A 13036-nucleotide genomic window follows, 5' to 3' on the forward strand; every position below is an offset into this window, starting at 1 on the left:
AAAAGAGCTGTAAAAGGCAACACAAACAAACCCTTTATCACCCTAGACCATTATCCTGCACGAAAAAGTGACAGAATTCCTATCCATGGTTTGGTTTCCAAGAACTTTAGTGATTTAAATAACCCTGTGAGGGTTGTCTACCTCACAAAGGCAAGCAGATTTTCAACCAGTGTTTGGGAAGCAGAAAGCTTGAGTAGGGGAAATGTGGATGCTGAATTTCCTGAACAGCATTCTTAGTGTGACCCAAAAGATAGAACAAAATTTGAGGTGGACAGATGAAGCCTTACCAGTAAGACTTTTCCCTCCTTCTTGTATACCTACAGTTATATAAAGGACAAGAATGTTAGATGCAGCAGAAGAGAATAAACATTGAATTTTGGCTTATTCTCAGAGATGAAGGTAGAAATAGTATTCTTTTCTTTGTCCTGAAGAAGTGTTACAAAAAGGACTAAATGAGTAGGGAGCATGGCATTATATTAAGCACTTTTGGGAGAGTGAAAAGTTAAAATTAATCTTTGTGTTGTCAGGCTCTTAAGTGAGGAATGATGCATTAGACAACCTGATTTTATTTGATTTGTTGGAAAACCAGAGCTGCAGTGCTGTTTTTTTGAACAGAATTACAGGCTTCATTTAAAGAGAGAGGCAAAGCGCACACATCACTCTGGAGTAGATCAGCATAAGCATTTTCTATATCATGAGTAATGTTTACTGGAAGAAATCAAATTACTGTAACACAGACCATCTGTTTTCTTTGCATGCAATCATGTAAGTGTTTTAGGACAAGCCATCCTTTTTAATCAGTTGTAAATCTCTTATGGCAAGGCACTGTTTTCTGTAATAAAATCTATTTTTATGATAAATGTAAGAGTTTTAAATACTGGTTTCTCCTGCATAAATATAGTGTACATATTGTTCATAACATAAAAAGTAGGGGTGTACAGCATTAGTTATTATCCGTCAAGAACATAATTTAAGGGCTTTTTGCATAGCCATTTTTGGATATTTGTTGGATCTGCAACTCATTGGTGTTCAACTATTATAGCAAATAACATAATGAGTAATACTGTCCATTTATAGCCCAAGAAGTTGATTCCTATCTACATTTAGTAAATGGAGTATAAGAGAGTCTCTATTTTGTAGCACGACTGCTATGATAAAAGTGATTACTGTGGAAGATGATTACCCATTGTCTAAATTCTTACCCTTGGAAATACTGAAGAAAACAAGGCATGGCTTATTAAAAAATGAGCCCGTGGAATGACATAAATGACATTAAGTAGACTTGAATTTATGGTCCAAGAAGGAGTCAACAATAGAGTGTGATATTTACTTCATGTTTAAGGATAGCTCATTCACAGACGTAATTGTCCCATTCATTTTAGTGGGTGCTGAATTGAGCCTACTATTTTATTTTTTATCACTGTCAGCTGTCAACTTCCCTGATTCATGTATTGTCTTTGGGTGCTCTTGAATTCAGAGGAAGTTGAAGGTCTGCCGCTTTAGCAAAGACTCCTCTGATTTCAAAAGCAGCTGTTTGATTGCTTTGCCAGAATTTGCTCTGTATTGCATAAAATGACCCTGAAATAAAAGAAAGAAACAAGAACTGTAAGTAACACAAATGGAAATTCCCTGAGCAGGTTGGCTGTCCTTCTCAATGAGGTTGGAAAGCCTGTATTTCATTTGTTCAGACACTTTCAAATCAATGCTATTTTGTCTGAATAATTAAGCTGCTTACTCGGGCTTGAAAAGTGTATGGTGCTAAATTCTTGCGCTTTTTTGGGTAAACATGAAGAGGCAAAGAGGGAGAAACAGATGGACCATGCACCTGGAAAAATTATAGTGCCTACAGTCTGGTGCCATCCCATGGTACAGTGGAAGTTTTCTGCTCAGGGAAATAGCAGATTAAATGAAGGGCCCCTACAAGTCCTACTGTGAAGGCTGGACCCAAAATCTCCATGTCCTGTGTATTGCAACTTCCTTTCAGTGAAAGGAAAAAAGCAGAACAAGGTGAATGGCTTACAAAATCATACAGGTGGTAGACACTGAAAGATAAAATAAAGCTATAATTAGTAGCGGTCTAATAATTTTACTTGTTTGCATTTTTTTGTTCTTCAAATTCAGTATTCTTTCTTTGAGAAAATTATTAAAGATGAGATAAATTTTTACTTTTTATTCCCTCTGGCTTTTCTTCTTATGTTCACCCTTCTTTTATTCACAGGGAAGAAAACTGTAGGCAAATTAAATTATGTCATTGAATCACAGCAATTTGTTTGTTAGAATAGACTTCTGGAGGGCTCTAGAGGGTATCAACAATGTCCTAGTCTAAGCAAAAAAAATTTAAATAACATCACTCACAGCCTTGTTCTGCTGAATTTGGAGTATCTACAAGGATGGAGATTTTCCAGCCTCTCCCAACAACCTATTTCTCAGACTTCCTTATGTTCCCTTACAAGCTCATCTGGTTGTTTCTCCTGTTCCTCACCAGTTTCAAATCCAGCTGAGGTCTGACTTCCCCATTTTCATCCAAGCAGTCCAGAACAAGGAAGTTCTGCATTGCTCCCAAGTAGACCTCCCAGCCTCTTCGTCCTGGGCTGTCCATCTGCTGCGCCTGCATGACTTTCCACATGGCAACCTGTGAGGTCCCAGTGCACTGGGGGAGCTGTTTTCAGCAAGCAGCTTCCTCTTCTGGGCTCCTTTTGCTGTCTTGGGTTTCAGGAGACACATTTCAGTTGGAGCTGTCAAAAAAGTTGATGCAAATATTTGTTTTATGTTTTTCATGTCATTCTTCCTACTCCCATCTTCATACTCCCAAATCTTTTTCAGCAAGATATATAGGGTAAGGTGAAAGATACCAAAACAATCTATTTCCACGAGGGATTTTTTTTTAGCATGATATTTCATTTGCATGTAAGTAAAATTACTACAGTATTTTGATTTTTTTAAAATCTTGTTGGTTTTGTAGGGGTTGTTTGCCCAGAACTTTGGAGCAGTCACCATATGAGTTCTTTAGTAGCTTCAGTAGAATAGACACTATATTCTCCAGGTGTATGGTCTGTTTTTATCCAAGAAAGAGATTTTGGTGTATTTACAATACAATACAAAGAAGACACTGGCCTAGTTCTAAGAATAGTAAATGCTAACACTACTGCTTGCAAATTATCACATTTTTATTATCAAGAAACAATTCAGCAAAATTACTTAATTTGCTTAGTGGTAAAGACAGTAAATATGAATTACTCTTGTCATAGCTACACTGTATTTTGATACAGTGGATTTGTTCATTGAAATAATAATAAAATAATTTGCTCTATAGCAAGCATGATGCATATCTTAAATTACAATGAATTAATTATTGTAATGAATATCTTAAAATATAAATACAGAACTCCTGACTTGTTTTTAAGTGCAGTAAGTAGAGAATACTGCTGTTTATTTTAGGAGTTTCCTGTGTCTGCAGTGCTGATTACACTGAAGTGGGAATCAATGACAATGTGCCATACAGGAGACATTATTTATAGTAGTTTTATAACTGATCTAAAGTGAGACGATAGATTCTGATACCCATGACCTTTAATAGAAAACTCTCTGAAGAGAAGTTTCCAATTTTACCTCCAAAGCAACCCCTAGTGAAAGTCCTTTGTATTTTAGACTTCATGAGGCAATTAAATAATGACCTATTCTTGGTTCCTTTCTCCCTCAGTTACTTCTGTATCTTGGCTATTCAGTTGACAAAACAGAAAAATTATTCAGGGGAGCTCTACAAAGCTAGACATTTACCCATTCCTGCTTTTTATAATGTTCTTAAGTGCAGCATGATTGGGGTTTGCATGTTTGCTTTTCTCTCCTGGACCTATTGTGGTCCAGTGGTTGTAGAGGATATGATCTGTGCATGTGTTCCAAAGTCTGCTCTTCCACCTCTTTACCAGATGTATTTTTGAAGGAAATGGAGCAGGAAAGTGACATAGATGGCTTTGAACTGGTGTCCCTCAGCTCACTTGGTGGTACAGGGAGGAAAAGAGGGAAACAGAAATGCTTGGTCACAGTTTTGAAACATATTTAGGTCTGAGCAGTTCATCCTTGAAGAGGGAAAGTCTATAGGTATTCAAAAAAAAAAAAAAAAAGCCATAAAACCAGTGAATAATCTCCACTCTGGATATTCTGGAGTGAAAAACAGTAAAAAAAAATAGCTTAGAGAAGGTACAGGGAAGAGAATATGTGTAGAATGGTGAGATTGAATTAATATTTCAGAACAGATCATTGTAGTATCTGAACAGTGAGATAGAAAGTAAAAGTGGATGCATCAAACTAAATGTATCTATTTTAAATGTGATCTGTTAACCAGTAGAATTAGTTAAACCACTGAAAACTTTCTTTGCACATTTATTTCTCTACAAATGGCAGCGTAAAAGACTCTGGCCCTCATTAAACAGCAATTCCTCCAGGCTGCTTATTTTTAAATCAACTCTTGTGGCTTTTATTCCTCAATATTGGCTAGTATTGAAGGCAGGAGGTAAGAATAACCTGAATTAGGGTATGATTGGAAATTATTGTTCTGTCCCTTCATATGGCACATTTGGTCTCTTTATCTTCTCTGTCACAGGTAACTATCTTACACCCAGAGCAAGAAAAGTAAATTCACTTGGCTGTCCCATATCTCTAAGGAACCTGATGCATGAGTGGACTAGAGAAGAGAAAGAGAGAAAAACTCCAAAGGCCTACAGATCATCTGGCTGGCAGGGTGAGTAAATGTCCTGTCATCTCAGTCATGTGTTGTCAGGCACACAATGAGTGAGCCTGCTTTAAGCATTGCCTCAGAAATTATTTATCCACTAATGGTTGAGAAAAAAAAAGATCAAAATGTGTCATGTTTCCAGGACTCTGACACTGGTGCCTCACATGCATTCAGAAGTACTAAGCCAAACACCTCCTATATTTTCAGTTTAAGCACTGAACATGGATTTAATAGGCAGGCAATTCTATATAGGGAGGAGGGGGTTAATGCATGCTGTGCTGTTAAAGCCATTTTCAAATGTAGTAGGTGAAACAGAAATATCCATTACTGAATCAGTCCAAACTCCTCATGATTCATAAAACGATCCCAAAAAGGAAAGAAAGGAGGAATAATCATCTTCCCAGTGCTGACTGTACTTAGATTGCTATGGATGTGGGTCTGTGTTCCCTGCTTTTCATAAGCAATTTTTTCTTGTTTACAAAACACAATTAAAAAAAAAATACCCAGCTGAGAAGCAGACATGCAGTAGCCTTTATGTAATAGTCAGAACCTGATTAAATGATCCCCTTTTCCTTCTGGCTTTGCCTGTTCCAAAAGATGGTAGAAGCAGAGACTGTAGCAGGCTCTGGAGCATTTCCTCCAGTTCACAGCAGTGAGTCAGGGGTTCTGTCAAATATCAACAAACAATTTAAGGGAATCAAGAGCCACATGTCCAGAGGATGATTTATTTTTCAAAAGGATGATGCAAGTAGAAATAGACAAGCACAGAAGAAAATATGACCCGAAGATTACCTCAGAGTTCTCTGTCTAGTGGTTTGTGTCTCTACAGAAGACATAATAAAAATATTGCCCTCCTCCATTGGAGTAGCTGATGCTTCTCCACTGTATTTGGTCCTGCACATTTCTGCAGCCTAAACACTGGCCAGGCCCCATAGGCTTCAGTCCCCTCTGCTGGGGTGAAAAGCATGAGTACAGCAAACCCATTTTCCCTGCAACCCAGGCCCAGACTATTTTTGTTTTTAGAAAGGAAAAAAGCAGCTGATTTACAGTTCTGGCTGTGTGAAGATCTACCTTGGCTAGGAACATAAAACAACTTACCAAAGCCTACATGATGATAAAACAAAATAAAAGGCACTCCAGGGTTTTTCCTTCAACTCCAACTTCAACTGCTCTCTTATAGGAGAAGCAAAACCTAGCAGTACAACAGTGCCTTTACAATTCATATTAGGAGATGTGTTCAGTATATTAGGCTGGTTTTCTTAGTGTATAAGCAATATTCTGACTTTGGTGAAAATCTGCACTTTCTGACTCCACATTCTTTGAGAGCATCTGTCTAAATGTAAAGGTTGTCTGGACTTTGCCTTATGTTCCAGTTAGAAGAAGGAGAATTTTGCTATTTTTGCTTTTTGTTGTGCTTTGGGTTACTTTGTTTTCAGTAAGTACTCCTCTGAGTGTGCTGCAAGATGATTTTGGTGCACAGAATTTTTACAGAAATCAGGTAATTCCCTTGGCCATTCTGAACCCAACAGCAACAACTGGCCCTGCTCTCTGTTTCTGGACTCTGAAATGCATAGGAAAAGGTGTTCAGATGCTGATGAGACACTTTTCTGCTCTAGCAGCTGCTTTTTGCCTCCATGTGGAAAAGGCAGTGGAGCAAATGATACAGCCTGGGGGCACAGGTTTGTCCATACTTCACAAATAACAGCGTCTTCTTCCACAATGTTATTATGCTCTCTTGTTTTAATACAGTATCTTACTTTTTAAGTCGCCACTTATTTGCCCCTTAGTTTTCTACTTTATTTTGTATAGTATCTGTGCAATAGAGTTGGGCTTGATGTGTTTTGACACAGTGATGTCACTAAATGAGGGCTGGTGTGACTGAGAGCAATAAAGGTGTTCTGTAAAATGTCAGCATAGCTGAAGGTTAAAGTTGACATCTTTTTTTAGTCTTTAAACCGTTTCTATTTGTATTGCTTTTGCAGTTCACACATAAAATCAGTCTCAAATTCAAATTTTGTTGGAGCTTCAGGAACATTACTTCAAGAAAATAAGATGTTGGCAAATGATTAAATGTGTAATTAGAGGTTTCACATTTAATCTTGTCACTGTAGTGATTTATGGTTTATTATTTTGTCTAAGCAATGCTTTTCTTTTCTAGTGTTTTTTTCTTTCCTTCGTTGTTGTTAGTGTCTGTATTATTGCAGTAAGGAAACTTGTCAAAGGGCAATACTTTTCTTCTCGGCTGCAAGGTACAGAGGAGAATTAAATCAAAGCATTGAAGATGCAATACACTTCCCACTGCAGTTGGTGGGAGAATTGTGACGTGTTTACATTGTTGGGCCAGCAATGCTTTAGTGGCGAGAACAAAGGGCAGGATGTAGCCTCTGTGCTTCTCTGCTGTCATATTTAGGGCTGAAACAGGTGTCTTCAGTAGCCAGTCCCAGAAGGCTCAATAAAGACATGGAGCTGGGACACACAATCTCCCTCTGTAGTGCATGCCAGAACTGGGTGGAAACCTGCAAACGCAGCAGAAACGGCCTTGAAATAGCCCTTAGCAAAGGCTGACCAGAGTCCAGTGCCTACAGGCTGTGGAGTCCGGGCCCTTCTCCAGAGGTAGGTCCTCATAGCAGGATTTTTTAAAAGGACTCATCAGGATTTGTGCTCACCACAGCTGCCCAACAGATATGTGGGACCTTGTTGCTTGTGTGAAACCAATGGCTCTTCCCTCCCTTTCCAAGTTGCCCAGCTGCTGGGCTGTGCTATCCTCTCCTTTCCTCCAGCTGCATGAAATTTGCAACTTCACTCTGGCAGGGCTGTAGTATGTCTAGTGAAACAGTCCCAGATCCTGTTTCCCAAAACAGCTTTTAATTCCTCTGGAAAGGTGGTGTCCACACTGCCCCAAGGTGGGGAGAGCCTGGACATGGGATTCCTCACACTCAAGTGAGCGTTCCAAGTTATGCTTGTGTAGTACAGGATACTGCTTCTTCCAGCTGCACCACAGAAAATAAGCCAGATCTGAGATTTTGGGAGTTAGGTGATGTTTCAGGCTCACAAGGGCTCTTGAACTTGGAATGTCTTGTTGCTAAGGTGGAGTTGTTTGTGGGACTTCAAAGATAGAGTGAGAATTGAATTTTTTGGCGGCAGTTTTCATGTGTAGACGTGTAAATTTTTATGTGTTCCTAACTTCCTCTTGATCAATTACCCACTTAAAAAATAAGATTTATTCTTTTACCAACATATGGTACTAAGAGTCTCATCTTACAGTAACTTCATACAAGTGTTGCTTTCAGACTATTGCAGGATGAAATAGCTTAGATTTTATTTCTGGTGGGGAGTTTGAGTTCATATTCATGTTAACTTCACCTAATACTGTTAATGTGAGCAGAAAAAATATGTTGTCATCTTCAATGTTTTAAGCTATGACTTATAGATGCACTTCACAGCAATGTTTAACACAGTTTAATTATGCTCTGTTGAAGCTACTGTATTTTACATTCTCCTTACCATTACCAATTTTGTAATATTATTGTGTTCCTTCATATTCTTTGTCTCATTGAAAACACTGGGGCCATTTCTTTTAACACTGTGCAACGATTACAATAGAAACTTCCAAGAGATCTTTACAAAACTGTAGCCAAATAGAAAGTGTAAGAATTATTTTTCTTGAGAAATGGTTATGTAAACACTTCTGTTTTGTCTTTTGTTTTTAGTATGTCTGTCTTTTGAGCAAATTTTTCATTGCTGTAATATTTTTCAGCTATTATTGCTTCTTTTTCATTGCTGTTTGTTTGTTTGGATTTTTGGTTTATTTTGGTTTTGTTTGTTTGTTTATTTTGTTTTGTTTTAAGGTAGGTAATCAGTGAGAAAATGCTGTTCCCGGAAGTCATAAGAAGCCATAATTCCAGTACTACCTTTCTTAATATTTTTTGAGGCTGATATTGATGTCTTTTGAGCAGATGTGTTTTAGGAAAGGAGTTGTTTTAGGAAAGGGGTTATTCACATTAAACTTGTGATTTTTTTTTCCTGAGTTATAATAGGTCGTTTAAGATCTGACAATCCACATGAGAAGTTTCTGTTGCTCTACTCTATCACCAGACCTTTAATTGGCTGTCTGGCATTTTTCCCTGCTATTGCAGTCCCCATTTGAATTAGACAGAGGTCACTCAAAATTTCATAACAGCTTTCTTCGTATCTGACTAACTTAATTAGTGACTGGTTATTATCTCATCTTCAGAATAATCATTAAATACGCGCAATAAATCTAGGCCTACAGAAGTACTGTGTTGTACCATCTTATGCCGATGACACAAAACTGGGGGGGCATGGCAAATACACGTGAGGGCTGAGCTGCCATTCAGCAGGACCTTCAAAGGCTGAAGAGTTGGGCAGAGGGAAACCTGATGAGGTTTAGCAAGGGCCAGTGCAGGGTCCTGCATGTGGGGAGGAAAAACCCCAAGTCCCAGCACAGGCTGGGGTGTGAGCCACTGGAGAGCAGCTCTGCAGAGAAGGACCTGGTGGATGATAAGCTGGCCATGAGCCAGCAGAGCCCTTGTGGCCAGGAGGGCCAGTGGGATCCTGGGGTGCTTTGGGAAGTGTGTGGCCAGCAGGTCAAGAGAGGTGATCCTGTCCCTCTACTCGGCCCTAGTGAGGCACATCTGGAGTGCTGTGTCCAGTTCTGGGCTCCTCAGCACAAGATAAAGAGGTAATGGAGAGGGTCCAGTGAAGGCCACAAAGATGATCTGGGGTCTGGAGCATCTCTCTTATGAGGAGAGACTGAGGGAGCTGGGGATGTTTAATCTAGAAAAGAAAGGATTGGGAAAGGATCTCATCAGTGTATATAAATATCTTAAAGGTGGGTGTGAAGAGAATGATGCCAGCCTCTTTACAGTGGTTCCCAGAGACAGGATGAGGAGCAATGTCTGTAAATAAAATCACAAGATCCACCTCAACATGAGGAAGAACTTTACATTGAGGGTGTCAGAGCATCCTCTGCCCAGGGAACAGGCTGCTCGTGTAGGTTGTGAAGTCTCCCTCTCTGGAGACATTCCAAACCCACCTGAATTCATTCCTGTGTAACCTGATTTAGGTGACTATTGGAGGCTCCACAGGTGACCCTGCCTTGGCAGGGGGGGGTTGGACAGGATGATCTCCAAAAGTCCCTTCCAACTTTAACAATTCTGTGATCCTGTGATTCACATCTTGCTGGTATTTAAAGTCTCTTGATATAACTCATTTTATAGGTACAAAAAAATAAGTGTGGTATCAGCTACCCTTTATGATGCTTGAGATTTCTAGTCCTGCACTGTGAAGCAGAGGTAGAGGTCACCCCACAGCAAGGTGAATGGTCCTGGTGGCTTCAGTGGGTTTTTAGCTTTGCATGAGTCACAGTTTAAAATTTCAGGACTTGCCTTCCTTATGCAAAGCTTCTAGAAAAGCACTGCTCTAGGCTACCATCCATAATATTTAGCTCTGTGCTTAGGAGTGAATAATTTATATTTTGGAACCCTCATATACATGCATATTTTGACAACATTATTTGTTTGGTTTTTTTCATTTTTTTAGACAAATTCCAGCTTTTCACAGAAGATTGAACAGCTTTTGCTTCTTCTGAGCCATAGAAATCTAGTGTGTAAATTCATTTGAGTTTGAGGATTACTACCCTTTTAGTGTTTATGATCAAAAGTGTTAGCAAGACCCTTGGGGCAAACTCCTTACTGGAATGAAATAGCATGGGCTATTTGAAGTCAACTGGTTGAGCCATTCCAATACACAGTAGAAAGGAAATTGGCCTCTGGTCCTTATGCCAGTGGAATGTACTGGAGTTTTTACATACAGTACTAGCATATAAAAGAGTACAAAATTTGGAGGCAGAGTTTATTTTCTGCTGTCTGCCTGACTCGGTATTAGAATCACAGGATGCTGGAAAATATATTTGAGGTCATTAGATCCAGCCATTAACCCAGGACTGCCAAGTCCACCACTAAACCATGTCCCTCAGTGCCATATCTACGTGTCCTTTAAATACCTCCAGCGATGGTGACTCAAAAATTTCCCTGGGCAACTTACACCAGTTTTTTCAGTGAAAAAATGTTCCTAGTATAAAATGTAAACCTCCCCTGCTATATTCTATAAGTGCTTGGATGGTCCATAACAGAATCCCACTGGGATATCTGCCCTGTTGGCCTTCCCTCTAAACACTCATAAACATTCAACCCATCATAAAGCTCTAGACAGTCAAAACACTTCCTGTCGTACATGACTACCCCAACAATCTCTCCTTCCTAGCCTATCCCTTCTTAGGAGTTTATAGCCAAATTGTTTGGACTCCCTAGATGCTACAGTGTTACATAAGCCATATTTAAACTTGAGAGCTAGAACAGATATTTTCATTGACTACGAAATACTGTGTGACATTTGAGGCCTGTAATGTAGATGCAAAAAAATTACAGCTGAGATCCCTGGAAATGCAAGTTCAAAACAAAGTTTGTAGCTCAGATTGAAGTTCTGTTTTGGTGAAATGATCCTTTTTTATTCTCATTGTATATATTTTTGGGTTTTTAGCATGGAAGTGTTATGCTGTATTACAGACGTTCCTTCAGAAAACTTGGGCAAAACCTGCTTTCTCTAGGTCACAAGGAAGAACAGCCACAAGGGAAATGGTGCTTGTTTTCTAAAATGCATATATTCTGTTGTGTGTTGCTAAGTAGCAGGGGGCAAGCAGTTAGGAAGAGCTGATTCACTGAGATGTTTATGTAGAGGAGAGTTAGCACTGTGAAGTGAATTAATATGAAAAAAAATATTGCTTACTTGTTTCCAGGCTGGAATTCTCCATCACAAGAACCTCAAGGCACAAAAGCCTCAGGGACCAAAGCAGACAGTTTTTCTGAGAGGGGATCATCACTTTTTTGATCACTGAGTACTTTAGGAACTTTGATAGGTATCACATAAAGCTTTTGGATGAAGCAGAGCATGTGAAATTTGACTGGATAGGCAGAGACACGCAGGGAGCTGGGCCACTGCCCTACATCTCTGACATAGCATCAGGCAGACCTGGTCCCAGGGTGAAATAGTCACAGCTGGCTTCTGCCGTTTCAAGCACAAGACAACAATGCATAAAATTTGAAGCTGTTCCTCTAGTTTGCTCCTGTTCTACTCTTCTGTACCCAGAAAATATATATTATATTATATTATATTATATTATATTATATTATATTATATTATATTATATTTATTATATTATATTATATTTATTATATTATATTATATTATATTATATTATATTATATTATATTATATTATATTTATTATATTATTATAATATATATGCTTATACATATGTAAAAAATATATAGCATATACTTGTTACAAAGTAGCAAGTTCTGAAATTCATAGCAAGGACCAACTTTTTTGTAGTATTATAGCACACCAAGGCTGAGGACTTATAGCAGAATGGGATGCACTCAGAGAGCAAAATAAGTGATGTTAACTTTAACAGTTGTGTGAAGTACCTTGAATCTCATGTCCAGATTTTCAGTATAAACCCTATTAAAAGTATTGTAAACACTTCATAAATATTATAGAGTTAATCTGGACTTAGGGATGAAGCCCAAGTGTACTGGAACTTACCAAAAGGTAGCAGAGCTTTTGATGTAACAGAAAGGCAACATTTTTCTTTAATCCATACAAGAGAAGATTAAATTTATTTCCCACAATCCAGTAACAGCTACTTCTTCTTGCTTACCTCCTACTGCATCTACTTTGATGAAATAATTGCACTCACTCTTGCTAAAATATTAGCATGAAATAATTAATATTTGCATTTAAAGCAGTGTGTGCGTGACCTTTGTAGTTAATACTGTGTTAAGGTGGAAAATGTGATTTCATTCTCTGGTTTTGGCAGCCCAATGTTGTGCATAGAACTGAAGTTTATTAAGGTGTTTTTCCAATTGTGAGCAACAAAAATGCTTCTGCTTTGCAAGACATATAGTAAACTTGGAATACCATTATTCAGTATCTTTTGAAGATTGACAGCAAGATACCAATTTCTCTACAATATTTTTAAGTTTTAATATATATAATAATGTTTTTTGATGCATGTGAACTGAGACTCAAAAGTATGGCAACTTTTTTAGTACAGCTCATTCCTTTTTTCCTGTTAGACACTTTTTTGGAGTGGAAGGTGGGAAGTAGGTAGGGTAAATGGAAGTCCCTATGGAATTTTCGAGGCTGAATGAAAGAAAAACAGTTCTGGTAAACTTCATTGGAGAATGACTGGTTTTCTTACTTGTGTGACTGGCTCTGGCT

General features: G+C 38.5%; 1 protein-coding gene across 9 annotated transcripts in view; it reads left to right on the top strand.

Annotated features, from left to right (window-relative positions):
- LOC128783698 (poly(rC)-binding protein 3-like) overlaps positions 1 to 13036 on the top strand; it is a 499860-nt gene that overhangs the window by 99859 nt on the left and 386965 nt on the right. For all 9 annotated transcript variants that reach the window (XM_053934802.1, XM_053934809.1, XM_053934779.1 and 6 more), the window contains exon 2: positions 4601 to 4738. The gene's annotated coding sequence lies outside the window, so the exon portion shown is untranslated. The remainder of the gene's footprint in view (positions 1 to 4600; positions 4739 to 13036) is intronic.

The sequence above is a fragment of the Vidua chalybeata genome, chromosome 1 (genome assembly GCF_026979565.1).
Source record: "Vidua chalybeata isolate OUT-0048 chromosome 1, bVidCha1 merged haplotype, whole genome shotgun sequence".
NCBI lineage: Eukaryota > Metazoa > Chordata > Aves > Passeriformes > Viduidae > Vidua > Vidua chalybeata.